The sequence below is a fragment of the Hoplias malabaricus genome, chromosome 1, assembly GCF_029633855.1.
Source record: "Hoplias malabaricus isolate fHopMal1 chromosome 1, fHopMal1.hap1, whole genome shotgun sequence".
NCBI lineage: Eukaryota > Metazoa > Chordata > Actinopteri > Characiformes > Erythrinidae > Hoplias > Hoplias malabaricus.
In genome coordinates this window covers 24278671-24291010 of record NC_089800.1, presented here as the reverse complement: position 1 = coordinate 24291010, position 12340 = coordinate 24278671, and the positions used below count along the sequence as shown (strand labels likewise).

Genomic DNA, 12340 nt, shown 5'->3' with positions numbered 1-12340 from the left:
CTTTTACAGTGATTGAAAGATAAGTGATTAAAAATAATTATACATTTCTGGTACATTAAATGGATAAAATATGTTGCTCTATTTTATACATCTGGACAGCATTTGACAACAAGGAGTTACTTAGCCTCATTCTCTCTCACAATTTGGAGAGTCAGATCTTTGAATCTTAGCTTTAGCTTTAGAACATGGAACATGTTGCACCCTATTTATTAATTAACTTACTTATGATAATTATTCATTTAACATAAAGTACATTAATTTCATACCTAAATAAAGTTAGTGTGTGGAGTGTAATGTAAGGATACATTTATAACTTCTATTCTTTTGTATTTTCCAACAAACCAATAGAAGATATAGGTAAAAAAAAATCTAAGTGAGTTTAAAAAAAACACTACAGCTGCACTCGTCCACCCTGGCATAGTATTCACAACTATAAGGCAATAATCTTGAGACATCAGAGATCACCATGTCTGTTCTACTGTAACTTACTTCCAGGAACTACTGGGAGGTGCCATGATTCCTATTTGCTGTAAAAAAATAAATAAATAAATAAATAAATAAAGATCCATTGGAGTGAATGGAGTTGATGCAGCTCTCTCTGTGGGTCTTCTTTTTGGATTTTAAGTGTTCACCTTGAATTACCATTGGTCAACTGATTTTGGACTGACAGGTGCTCTGAGACCTCATCTGGGACCTAGGCACACCCACCTCGTTAACCTGAACAAGCTTTTTCCAATACAGAGCAGCAGGTAATCTTAAATTTAATATTACAATGTTTATACAAATGTTATAAGTATTAAATGAATGTTCTGCAGATATTGCAGATATTGCAAAGTGTTTGCCTTTTCTCTCCATCCAGTTAGAAGAAGTATAAAAAGCTCACCTTAGTGATGTGTGGTAAATATTCTTGGTCATGCTAACGTAGATAGCATATAAAGAGTTGCAAAACATCTTGATAAATCCATAATACGATATGTTTATTAGCACACGACATTGTCCAGAAAAGTCATAATCTGTTATGCTTTAACTAGCCAACAACCAAATTTGGTCATGAACAAGGGCACATGATGTTTCCAAATGTATGAGGTGAGTGGGACAGTGGCACAACAGGTTCTTTCTTTCTTTATTTTGACTCCAGGGTCAAAATAAACAATGACAAATATAAATAAAACCCAGGAAATAGAGACCATCTACAAAAACAAACTAAAACTAATTACAATTATTTAATTATTACTACATTAGAAGCGCTGTTAATGATTAAATCAAGAAACACTTTATATCTTCATTATAAAATTCTGAGGATGATTCCTCACCATTTGCTGCCCTCCAGTCTGTTTGTTTGCTTCAGTGTTTATGAAGCCCCAGAGTCTGCAAATGCATTAAAAATGTCTGGGTCAGGTATGCTAGGCTTTCTCTCACTCTGCTCATGGTAGAAAATTTTTGGAGGTTTTTAGAATGAACTTCTATTTAGAAGAGACCTCCAAATGTTGAAAAGCATGAACCGAGATGAGAATATTGCTCTTATGAGTTACGAGGTTTGGGTTAAAGTATGGACTGAAAAATAAAAAAGTTACATTTTATAAATTGAATATTAATTTAATTTACCCAGTTAATACAAATAAATACAAAGTATATGCTATGGTCTATTCAAATGAATATTACCATAACTCTATGTTGAATATAACCAAAAATGAATCCCTTTTGTTTAGTGTACAAACTGTTACATTATATGTCATCATCAGAGTGAACTAAAAGAGAAATGTAACAGGTCGTTACAATATGATTTCCACATTATTATTACCTGGTCAGTTAAGCAAATTGGTCACACATGGAGATCACCTGTGAACAGCTGCACACCCACTGAACCCGACTATTTACGTGACAGATAAGATAGATAAGACAAAGCATAATATGGTTGTCACGACATGTAGTCCGTAGATCCAGCAGGTCAAGCCTGATCAGCTCAGCTCTTAGTAACAGTAACATTTTTTATTGAATTTGTGATGCAATTCACAGCAAATTCACCAGTGTTAAATCAACACTATTAGTGTTAAATTAACACTGTTAATGTAATAATGTAACACTATCTAGTGTTAACGCTAGTAGTGTTGATTTAACAATTGAGAATTTGATGTGCACATCTATTTACAATGACTGGTGCAATTACTATCTCTAAGATTACTATCTATAAGATTCCAGTTCTAGAAGAGAGTGTGCTCTTAGTTAAGTTTAATGTTAGTAAACATCCCCTAACCAAGGCCAGCAACAGGACCCTGTGGTTTCTGGAATATAATCACTGAAAAGGATTGCCCATTTGAGATATGGGTGGATCATCCACAAATTTTTGGTAGGAAACCTATAGTGTAGTCACAGACCACTAAACTTCAGATATGTGGATGCTTTTTGGAATATACAGAACTTTAGAGGGATTTCCACTTTCCTACAATGCTGAGTTTGGCTTACATAACTGGATCACGGCAGCTGAAATTATACCCATCGATTGCATCATCTTGAATAGCGGAAGCATAATTGCTGGACCTGTTTTATGTTTCAGAAAGCCTTACTGGTTGATAGTGAGGGCAAATGTTTCGACCTATTACATCACCAACTTCCCCAGTGCAAACCTAATTTGCCATTTATTCCCCAGCAATGAACAATGCAACAGTGCTTGTATTTAGAGTTTGTAAATGTGATCTGATGATAAATTAGAGCTATAAATTTCCTTTAACAGAAAATTTCTCACAAAAGTAAACATCTAGATGTTGATAAATAGCTATCTCACCACTCTGATTTGCATTATGTATAAAAAGAGGCCAGGGTAAACCATTTTTAATCTTTTGAATCATCATTTGAATTTTTTATTCAGATAAAGTTTCTTGTAAATAACCTAATGCTAGATAATGTAACTTTGTGGAAAGTAAAGAACTGTATTCCATAACAGCCATTTCAGTTAATTTGACTGAATGGAAATGTGCATCACTGGTTCTTCATTTTTGCGACTTTAATGGCCTTTATAGGATTGAAAGACACTCCCAACTGCCAAACTGACAGAAAGAAGTAGTCAGTGACAGTGGTAGTTTGAGGCCTTCTGTACAAATTGATATGTAAAGGATTGTTTGAACATAAAGGCTTATTGAACACAAAAATTATCATCAGATATAATTCAAGATTCAAGAGTTGTGCAAAGGCATTTACACTCTACAATAAAACATTAAAATACAGAATTAAGACAAGTAATACACAATATGATGTAAATACAATACTATTCTAGAAGTATGATTTAAACTAAACGATAAGTAAAGAAACTAGGGGCATATTAGAGGTAGACGTAATAATAGGCAGATTACTAATGGAACATTACTGTGGCAATAACTATACATGTGCACTTTTGTGCAAGAAGTCATAATTTGCACTTTGCATTATTGCAAACAGAACATGTGAGTGTGTGTCACCCTGTGAAGGACTGGTGCCCACTCCAGGGTGTGTTCCTGCCTTGTGCCCAGTGATTCCAGGTAGGCTCCGGACCCACCACGACCCTGAACTGGATAAAGGTTACAGACAATGAATGAATGAATTATTGCAAACTGTAGTATGACAGCAAAAATAAATGTAATAATACTATCATTAGAATCACAGGTAATGGTAGCATTATGCTAGCGTATAGTTAGGTCAATGTAATGTGTGTTGAAATGCTTGGGTTTTTTACATGTTGAATTTTCATGTATACCTGTTATTGCTCTGTTACACTTGAAGTTGTAGATTGAGAAAAAAAAATCCAGCAAAACCCCCATAGTAGTTTTAGACTGTAGTTATTTACTTAGAATTCTGGAAAGCATATTTCCCAACTGAAAATATTATTATTGTGATGTCTCCTCTTTGGGAGATCCCTTCATTAAGAAAAACCCTGCCAAACCCAAAATAATTCAATCAACAGATAATGATACGTCAGAAGATTGATTTGTTTTTCTTCCGTCATTAATGCAATGCAAAATTTGATTGATTTACAGAAAATGAACTTGAGATATGAAAAATAAAAAGATGAGTAAAAAGTGCTGTATATGTTTACTCTGAGCCACGTACAAGTAGTCATGGTAAATTCATGCTGAATTGCACCATGCTCGTTGTACGTTATTCTCATAAAAAGCAATGATGAATATTTTGTGGCTAAATGTACTAAAGATGTAGACATAAGCAAGTATGAACCTGAGAGAAAAAAAATATATTTATGTAAATATACAGAACAGAAAACAGGAGCTGAAAACAGAAGAGAAAAAGCTGCTGCTAAAAGAAGGCCATAAACAGGAAGAGACAGAGAAAAGTAGCACATAAGAGGAAGGTTGTGAACTGAGTTTTGAAAAGTGATGTTGAAGAAGTGGAATAATTAGGGGAAATGTTAGTGTGGGGGACCTATAGTCACTACAGGACATACATGTGTGAGCATACAGCTTTTTGGGACAGAGTTTAACTAAGAGTCGGTTGTCACACTGCCATTAAGTTTCAGATTAAGTTTCAAATGTCAGCTTAAAAACATGCACATCTACATCACATGTATAGTTTTGCCAGGGTACTTCAGATATTTTATAAACTGTGGCATTCCTGGTATTTTTGTGCAAGATAGTCTAGAGTTTAGAAACCAAAACTATCCAGTTTCTGTGAGTGGAAATGCCATGTTGGTGAGGTCAGGAAAGAATTGCCACACTTGTTCAAATAGAAAAATATCTCTAAATACACAAGACATTAAACCTTGCAGTAGATAGGCTGCATAATGTATTTAGCATTTACCAAGTACTCGTAAGCCTTTAGATATTACCACTCATCTGGAAACATTTCATATGAGACAAATTATATTGCACAGGGCAAAGAAGTATTTTCATCTCAGTTTCATTCTGTAGATATTATATCCACACAGTGTTTGGAAATGATTGTCTTCATTGATTGCAGAATACCCCTTAGACATAATGATGGTCAGTTCTCTTTGCAAAATTCTGGCCTTTTGTATCTGCACACAAGCAAATATGATGATTGATAACATGATTTCCATAATGACCTCCCAGATATTTGTTTATATCTGTCTTGCCATTTGACTATACTTTCCATAACTTAGCAAACCCTTGCCATCTCTTTACCTCTCCATCACAGTTTGTTTCAGATGTGGTCAGACGTCTTAAGGAATATTGCCTGATTGATTTAAAACATTATTCAAATTAATCATTAATAAATTATTTCATCTTCATTCATTGTCCATTCATCAGCCCTAGATCATTCTAGAAACTCAGCTGAAGGATGTATATCCATGCAACCCATTCCTATTTAAAGATAGTAAAATCTACAGCCTGAAGGGCAGTTTTAACAAGTTTATAGGACACCTACATACCATTTGTTTAAAATGACTTGTTGTAAAGATTGTGTCATTTTATTTCCAGGAAATGACTTAGTGCATTATGACCGCTAAAGTTGTAGCTCAGTTTATTAATAAACATGTGACAATAGCGTAAGAATGAAAACACTCTTGGTCAAGGAAGCGGTCAGAACAGATAAACTCAGCTTACCTATTACAATACATCTAAAACACAAGCAAGAGTGAAGATTTTTAACTAGATACAAGACAAGAAAATAAGACAGAAACTAACAAGTTAAGATTAAATGATTCTTAAGTACACAGGGTATGACTCATGTTTTTGCTGTAAGAATTCAGAGCATTGTAATTGCAAACCCATGCAATGCCTGTTCAGTTATAAACCAGTCTTGTTTTGTATGAATGACTGCAAAACACTTGTGAGGGAACATAATTATACTTATTTTTAGTCACATCCTCTTAGGGGCGCTGTACTCTGGGCCTCTGGAAAGACTCTGGAAATTAGTTAATTGGACATCCAAGTTTCATTTTTGATTACCCCTGTTCTATGCCCTTAACATAAAGACGATTAAAGGGCTAGTTTGCAGTGGTAAATCCCCTCACTGCATCTTTTAATTTATTTTATTTATTTATTTATTTTTACACTTATATAGCGCCTTTCTAGATACCCAAGGATGCTTTTACAATCCACACTGCATGGACCACTATTCCATTCAACTCAATTTGAACTCAAGATCTCAGCGCTGGGAGGTGAATGTGCTCACCACCAAGCCACCATGCAGTACCCTGAAATAAATACATCTTCAGGATGCATAGAAGATAAGTATCAAGACTTATCTATACTTCTAGCGAACACTTTTGTTGTTTTCAGTTGCAGACTGACGTATATTTCCAACACGCATAGAAATGTGGGAAACAACAAAACATTGCAACCAAAAAGAATATGTTTGTATGATATAACCTCTTCATATTAACTCTGCTTTTGAGCCTCAATCAGCTAAAGGGAATTTTGTGGAATGTAGCATATATGCCCTAGCATAGTGTAGACAACAAACACTTAAGTTTGTAAGCTGTGCTGGTACGGGCATTGGCCACATGCAGAATTTACCTGTGAACAACATTTGGCACTGAATTGAGTTGCTGGTTAAATTATAGAAGTTGAATGGCGGGTCAGTTCTGACCGTTCTGAAAGTGGCTGAGATACTGCTTTTCAATAGTTACTGCATAAAAAGCAGTGGTGTTATTGTATATTTACATTTACATTTTGACAGCTGCTCTTATCCACAATTGCTTATAGTTTTAAGGCGCTAAGCAGTATTAGTAGTCTTGCCCAATGACTCACTGGTTTACCCTTTACACTTTGCTACACTAGTGATACTGTATGCATTATATATAATTGTTATTATTTGTACTGTGCCCATAACAACTACTGCTATTGCTATTTTTTATTTGGCTTCCTAAAGCTAATTTGCTGGGCTTTTCAAACCTATGGAACATTTCAGAATGTTATTATTGGGACATATTTGCAGTGCCCTGAAATAAATACAGTAGCGTAATCACTGGGTCACTGCAGATGCTTTTTTAGGTGATAAACTTGGATTTGTAATTATATAGATGTTCATCATTCGCATTTGCTTGACATGTCTGAGGTTGGGTCGCGGTGGGTCCGGAGCCTACCCAGAATCATTGAGCGCAAGGCAGGAACACACTCTGGAGGGGGCGCCAGTCCATCACAGGGCGACACACACACTCACACATTCACTCACACCTATAGACACTTTTGAGTCGCCAAGCCACCTGCCAACGTGTGTTTTTGAAATGTGGGAGAAAACCGGAGCACCCGGAGGCCCGGAGGTAACCCACGCAGACACGGAGAACACACCACACTCCTCACAGACAGAGATGTGTTCCAGAGATGTGTAACACAATCAAAGCAAGATAAAATTTTGGAAATAAACAAAACAACAACAGTCACAGTGAAGGTCACTGTAGAGGAGGATAGCACAGCTCTGAAAACAGGAAGAAAAGCTGAAATTTATTGCAACCTTCCCTTCATTCTTCCCTCTGCCCAAATGAGTCATGCTGTATGCTGTATGCCACATGACAGGGCATCTAAGTAGCAAATGTATCTAAATGTTGGCCCTGTCACACATTTCATGGCCAGAAACTCAGATGAAACCTCCCAGCTTAGTAGCATCATGTGCCCTGGGGAGTCCTAGCTAATGAGTAATACTTGCAAGGAGTTACAGTAAAAATGTGAAAAACAAAAATCACATCAATTCTTTTATGTATTTCCAGTAGTGAACAGTATTGGAGTCGTCCAGCCACGTCACTCCACTGCTGCGCTCTCTTCACTGGCTTCCTGTAGCTGCCCGCATTAGGTTTAAAACTCTCATGCTTGCCTACAAAGCCAAGAACGGACTAGCTCCTTCCTACCTTATGGCAATGGTCAAGAGTCGTGCTGCACCTTGAGCCCTTTAGACTTCAAGTACAGCTCGACTCAACCCGCCATTCCCTAAAGTCACATGGAGTATTAGCACTAAGACCCTTCTCAGTCCTGGGGCCCAGATGGTGGAACGAACTTCCACTGGCTTCCAGCAGCGGCCTCTCCAGCAGCGGTCTTTAAACACAGACTCAAACAAAGACCCATCTCTTTGTGACCCACTTAAGTGAGCACCAATCTAATAACTGACTGTATTGTACTTATACAGGCACTTAACTCATTTTATTCTAGGTATGAGCACTGGTCCTTGTTCTGGCAGCATCTGAGCTCAGGGGAAGTTTAAACTCGTACCTAGCTGTACTAGCTAGGGTACACATTCTGTCTGAACTCTAAGCACTTTTGCACTAAATGCTGTAAAGGTAAATGTAAATGTCTGTTGTTCTTCAGGGACTCATCCTGGTGAATGCTGTTTAGTTAACACATCGCCCACTTGAAATGAGTTTAAGCATAGCAAGAATATTCATTCAGTTTATTTAAGCAGTATTTTTGTTAAATGGAACTGTTAAGGTACGTAAACCTCAAAAATATATAAAATTAATGAATAGAAAGAAATATTAATGTATTATTAAAATGGCCAAAGTCTCCCTATATATTTTCAATAGGGTTGAGAGTGGTCCGGAACCATTCTGGAATCACTTGTGGTTTTGGATAAGGAGGAAAGAGAAGCGCCAGGTGGACATGGAGAGGACATTCCAAGTAGCTCGTCTTTCACAAAAAACGGTTGTTCTTAGAAATAGTATTCATCCATTTTGAATATATAGAGAATACATAGATTTTCTAGTCAGTCTAGTACTCCTGTCAGTAACCTAGTAACCCAGTTTCAGGATCTAAATTTGTTGATCATTTACTTTCAGTTATAGCAGTGTTAAAAAGTTCATGAGGCATGTAAATGCCATTTAATTCCCTGAAATTTGGTACACCTCCTCTAGTAAAAAACACACCTACGTAGCTTACAATCTAACGCTAACTTGATATTAATCAGTGTGGCATACACCTCCAGTCAAAGTGACATCAGCAAGGTAGGACAAGTCCCTTGAAAGAAGACGAGGGAAGTTCAGAGGTTAACCTTTTAGAGAAGGAAGCTGATGTGGATCTGAGGTTTTTTTAATGTGGTTAAGTTACATCTTGGACTGGTAAACATTGGATCACCCTCTCCACCTCCTGTTTGGGCCCTTCTTTGTCTATGACTCCATTCTCCACAGAGGAGTGTGTTTTAACCTACACGTAACACTTTCGCAGCCTCTTTCCGTTCTCCTCTTGACACACTGAGGTGCAAAATCATCCCTGCTTCCTTCCTTTCGCAGCCACAGGACTCCATTACCTCCTTTAAAGGGGGATTTTGGCTGCATGGCTTCCACCATAGTGTTTCCAGAGCTTAAAACATTGGTTCATGCTGGGATATGTTTTACAACCTGAGAATCATGACCTAACCATCACATGTTGAGTGCATTCTTTAAAATATATTGTTTGCTGAATTCCTCATTTTACATCTCTCCAAATGTTTGTTGTATTTCTCATTTTGTCTTTTTCTGTATTTATATTTTCATAATTAGTTCACTACATATTAGAAACAGCTCTGTATTTCACCCATTTTTGGATCTGAACATGTGTTTATCTTTTTATTCATTAAAGTATATGATCACCTTAAGATATCTGTACAAAGAATCTTTCTAAATTTTACACAATGTCCATGTAGTCTGAATCTGTACAAATGAATCATGTGGAAACCAGCAGGGGAGTCCTTAGAGGCTTACGAACGTTTGCTTTAACCAAATGAAATGCATTTTGATGGGATGGATTAGTGGCCTAGCATGTGCCTACTTCTGCCATTCAGCCACTCTCCAAAAACGAGCTCACACAACCCTTCTGACCACTTCCCATAAAATCACTTTCGATGTAGGGATCAGCGGGCCTTGCCTGTAGAACTGTTTATTGGCATTAACTTAAGAGAATGAGTTTCAAATTACAATAATTGAACATGGTAGTCAACTAACAAGTGCTTTCCGTTATAATAATAATGTAAAGGCAGATTTTGCTGTTAAAATCAAGCACAAAATCTGTCAAACAGCTTTAAAGTGTCTATCTTTCTAGCTAGTTAGCATATTACCTGATATAAAATTATATATATATTCATGTAAAACAATAAGACTTTGTGAAATTTTCATTAGTTTCTCCAGTAAAAAATAGAGAGAACCATCTCAGAGACCATTAGATAATGTTCGCACCACTCTCCTGCCGTACACAGGAAAAATACACATAATAAGCATGGATTGGAATGAGATAATTAAGTTGTGATGGTTAAGTCATAGCCACAACTGGATGACGCATGGGTACAAGATTATAATAATAACTCCTAGATCACTTTGCCAAACATTAATTGCGGCACACGCAAAAATATCACCATCAGGCTTTAGAACAAAACACAGTCTTTCAACAATGCATTTTCCCCCTGGGGAATATAAGTGAAAATCAGTGCAGAAAGGACGTCAGTAGAAAAATAAAGGCAGGTTTAACTTGCATTGATTAACACAAAAAGAATTGAAAGAGTGGGGGACATAGATTAGAAAAAAAATGAAAAACTAAAAAAAAAACCTCAGCTATTAAAATTATATCAGTTTTTGTCTACAGTTTCAAGTGTTGATAATTCAAAAGGCAAATTGGGAATTATAATTATGATAACAAAAAATAACTTTTCTCATTCTGTCCCAAATTTAGTGGCATTTGTATATTGAGGGAATAAAAGTCTTCAGAGAGATTTTAATGACAAAGTAGAAAGAACTGAACCTAATTATTAGTTTCAGTGTTTAAACGAGAAGATTTCAGTGTTGTGCTCCACTTCCACCAGTGGGACTACACCCCAGGGACCAGTCATAGCAAATCCCACTGCTGGAAACAAAGTTGGGAAAGTGTGACATTAAAGAGCTCATATGACAGAGATAACGTACAGCGTGGTGGCAGTCTGCAGCCCCAGACCGCATTGCTGAGTTTCCTGTGTACATGCATACACAAACCACTCTCTGACTGCAAATAACAGGGGGAACTCAAACAAACCAACAAACAAATACCAACAGCTCAACATCAGTCTTAACCCCTGCAACTGGGCACCACGCTGACACATTATGAAATACTTTGGTCCCACACACACTCACTTGCTGAGGTAGGCAGACTCTACATTTTGTACGATTTTGACTGTTGTTTTTGTACCCGTGTCCTGAAATACACCATCCAGCGTAACCATTCATGGCACCATCCAGTCCTTTTCAGTATTGCTAAAACTCTCCCTTGTCTGTATATGTTAGAGGAGCTCTCATCTCATAATGTTAAACACAGAAAACAATATTGTGGGGAAAAAACCTGAAAAGTGCTAGTTCCCTTAGGCCGCCAGGCCTCATATCAGGAATTTACATGCTTCGAAAGAGAAGTCTTACCCAAAACAGTGAACAGAGCTGTCTCTAATGAGCTACATGAAAATAGAGGATTTTTTTCTTGTTCATGTTTCTTTGTTTCTAAATGTCAGTAAAAGACTGAAGGAACAGAGTTGAACATTTTATGCTAATTACGGTCTCTCTGTTACGTTAGTAATGTCAGGTACTGCGGTTGGGTCATTCTCAAAAATATCAGATTTAACTCTCACTACAGCCTTGACGTATAACAGCCCTGTGCTGTGGGGCTTTATATCACTTTAGGTTTTACCTAGCACCAGTTTTAGGCTTGTGGTTAGTGCTACGCAAGGTTTTTAAAGTTGCTTTTTCACTCTGTGTTGCCATATCTTCACCTCTCATTTGTACATAGTTCACAAACGCTGAGAATGGCCTTTTAGTGAAATATGTACCTTTTCGCAATGATTTTAGGTCAGTTAATTTTTTCAAATTAGAATTATAAGAGTTATAGATGTATACAACTAGTAAAATATACTTATGAACACGTTAAATTTAGTAGTTGCAGTACAAAATATAACATTATTGTAACCTATTGTTGTGCACTGGATGTTCACTACTCTTTCACGTAAAGAATACGTAAATATATCTTTATAAACTAAAACGTAGGCATAAAATTTAGTCCCAGAAATGTTAAAAGAGTACCCTTGTGAAATAGGTAGTTTCAAATTAGTTTTTGGTATACATAAAGGAATATAAATACAATTATCTATAAATAGAATTTACTTTAAGTATATGTTTTTGTCAGGGTGAGCATGGCTATTTAAGGCTGATGTGCAGCTGCTCCTACTCTCTTTTTGTTTAATATTTTCTGTGGGGTTGCAGTATATATGCTGTGTGTTTGACCTGTGTCCACAGAAGATGCACGCTATACTTGAATATACCACTTAGAACAAAATAGTGTTGCATATTTACTACAATGCAGAAATTTCTTCTAATATTCAAATGTTTCCAAAGGCAAAGGGTGTTGAAGGTAACCTCTGTGGTAGCTGTGTTATTTTATTCTGGTTTTGGTGCTCTTTTTTGGTGACGGGGAAATTCAAA

General features: G+C 36.6%; 1 protein-coding gene across 1 annotated transcript in view; it reads left to right on the top strand.

The window, feature by feature from the left end:
• The window catches only part of gabbr1a (gamma-aminobutyric acid (GABA) B receptor, 1a), a 97094-nt gene that overhangs the window by 72126 nt on the left and 12628 nt on the right, over positions 1–12340 (top strand). The window lies entirely within an intron of this gene.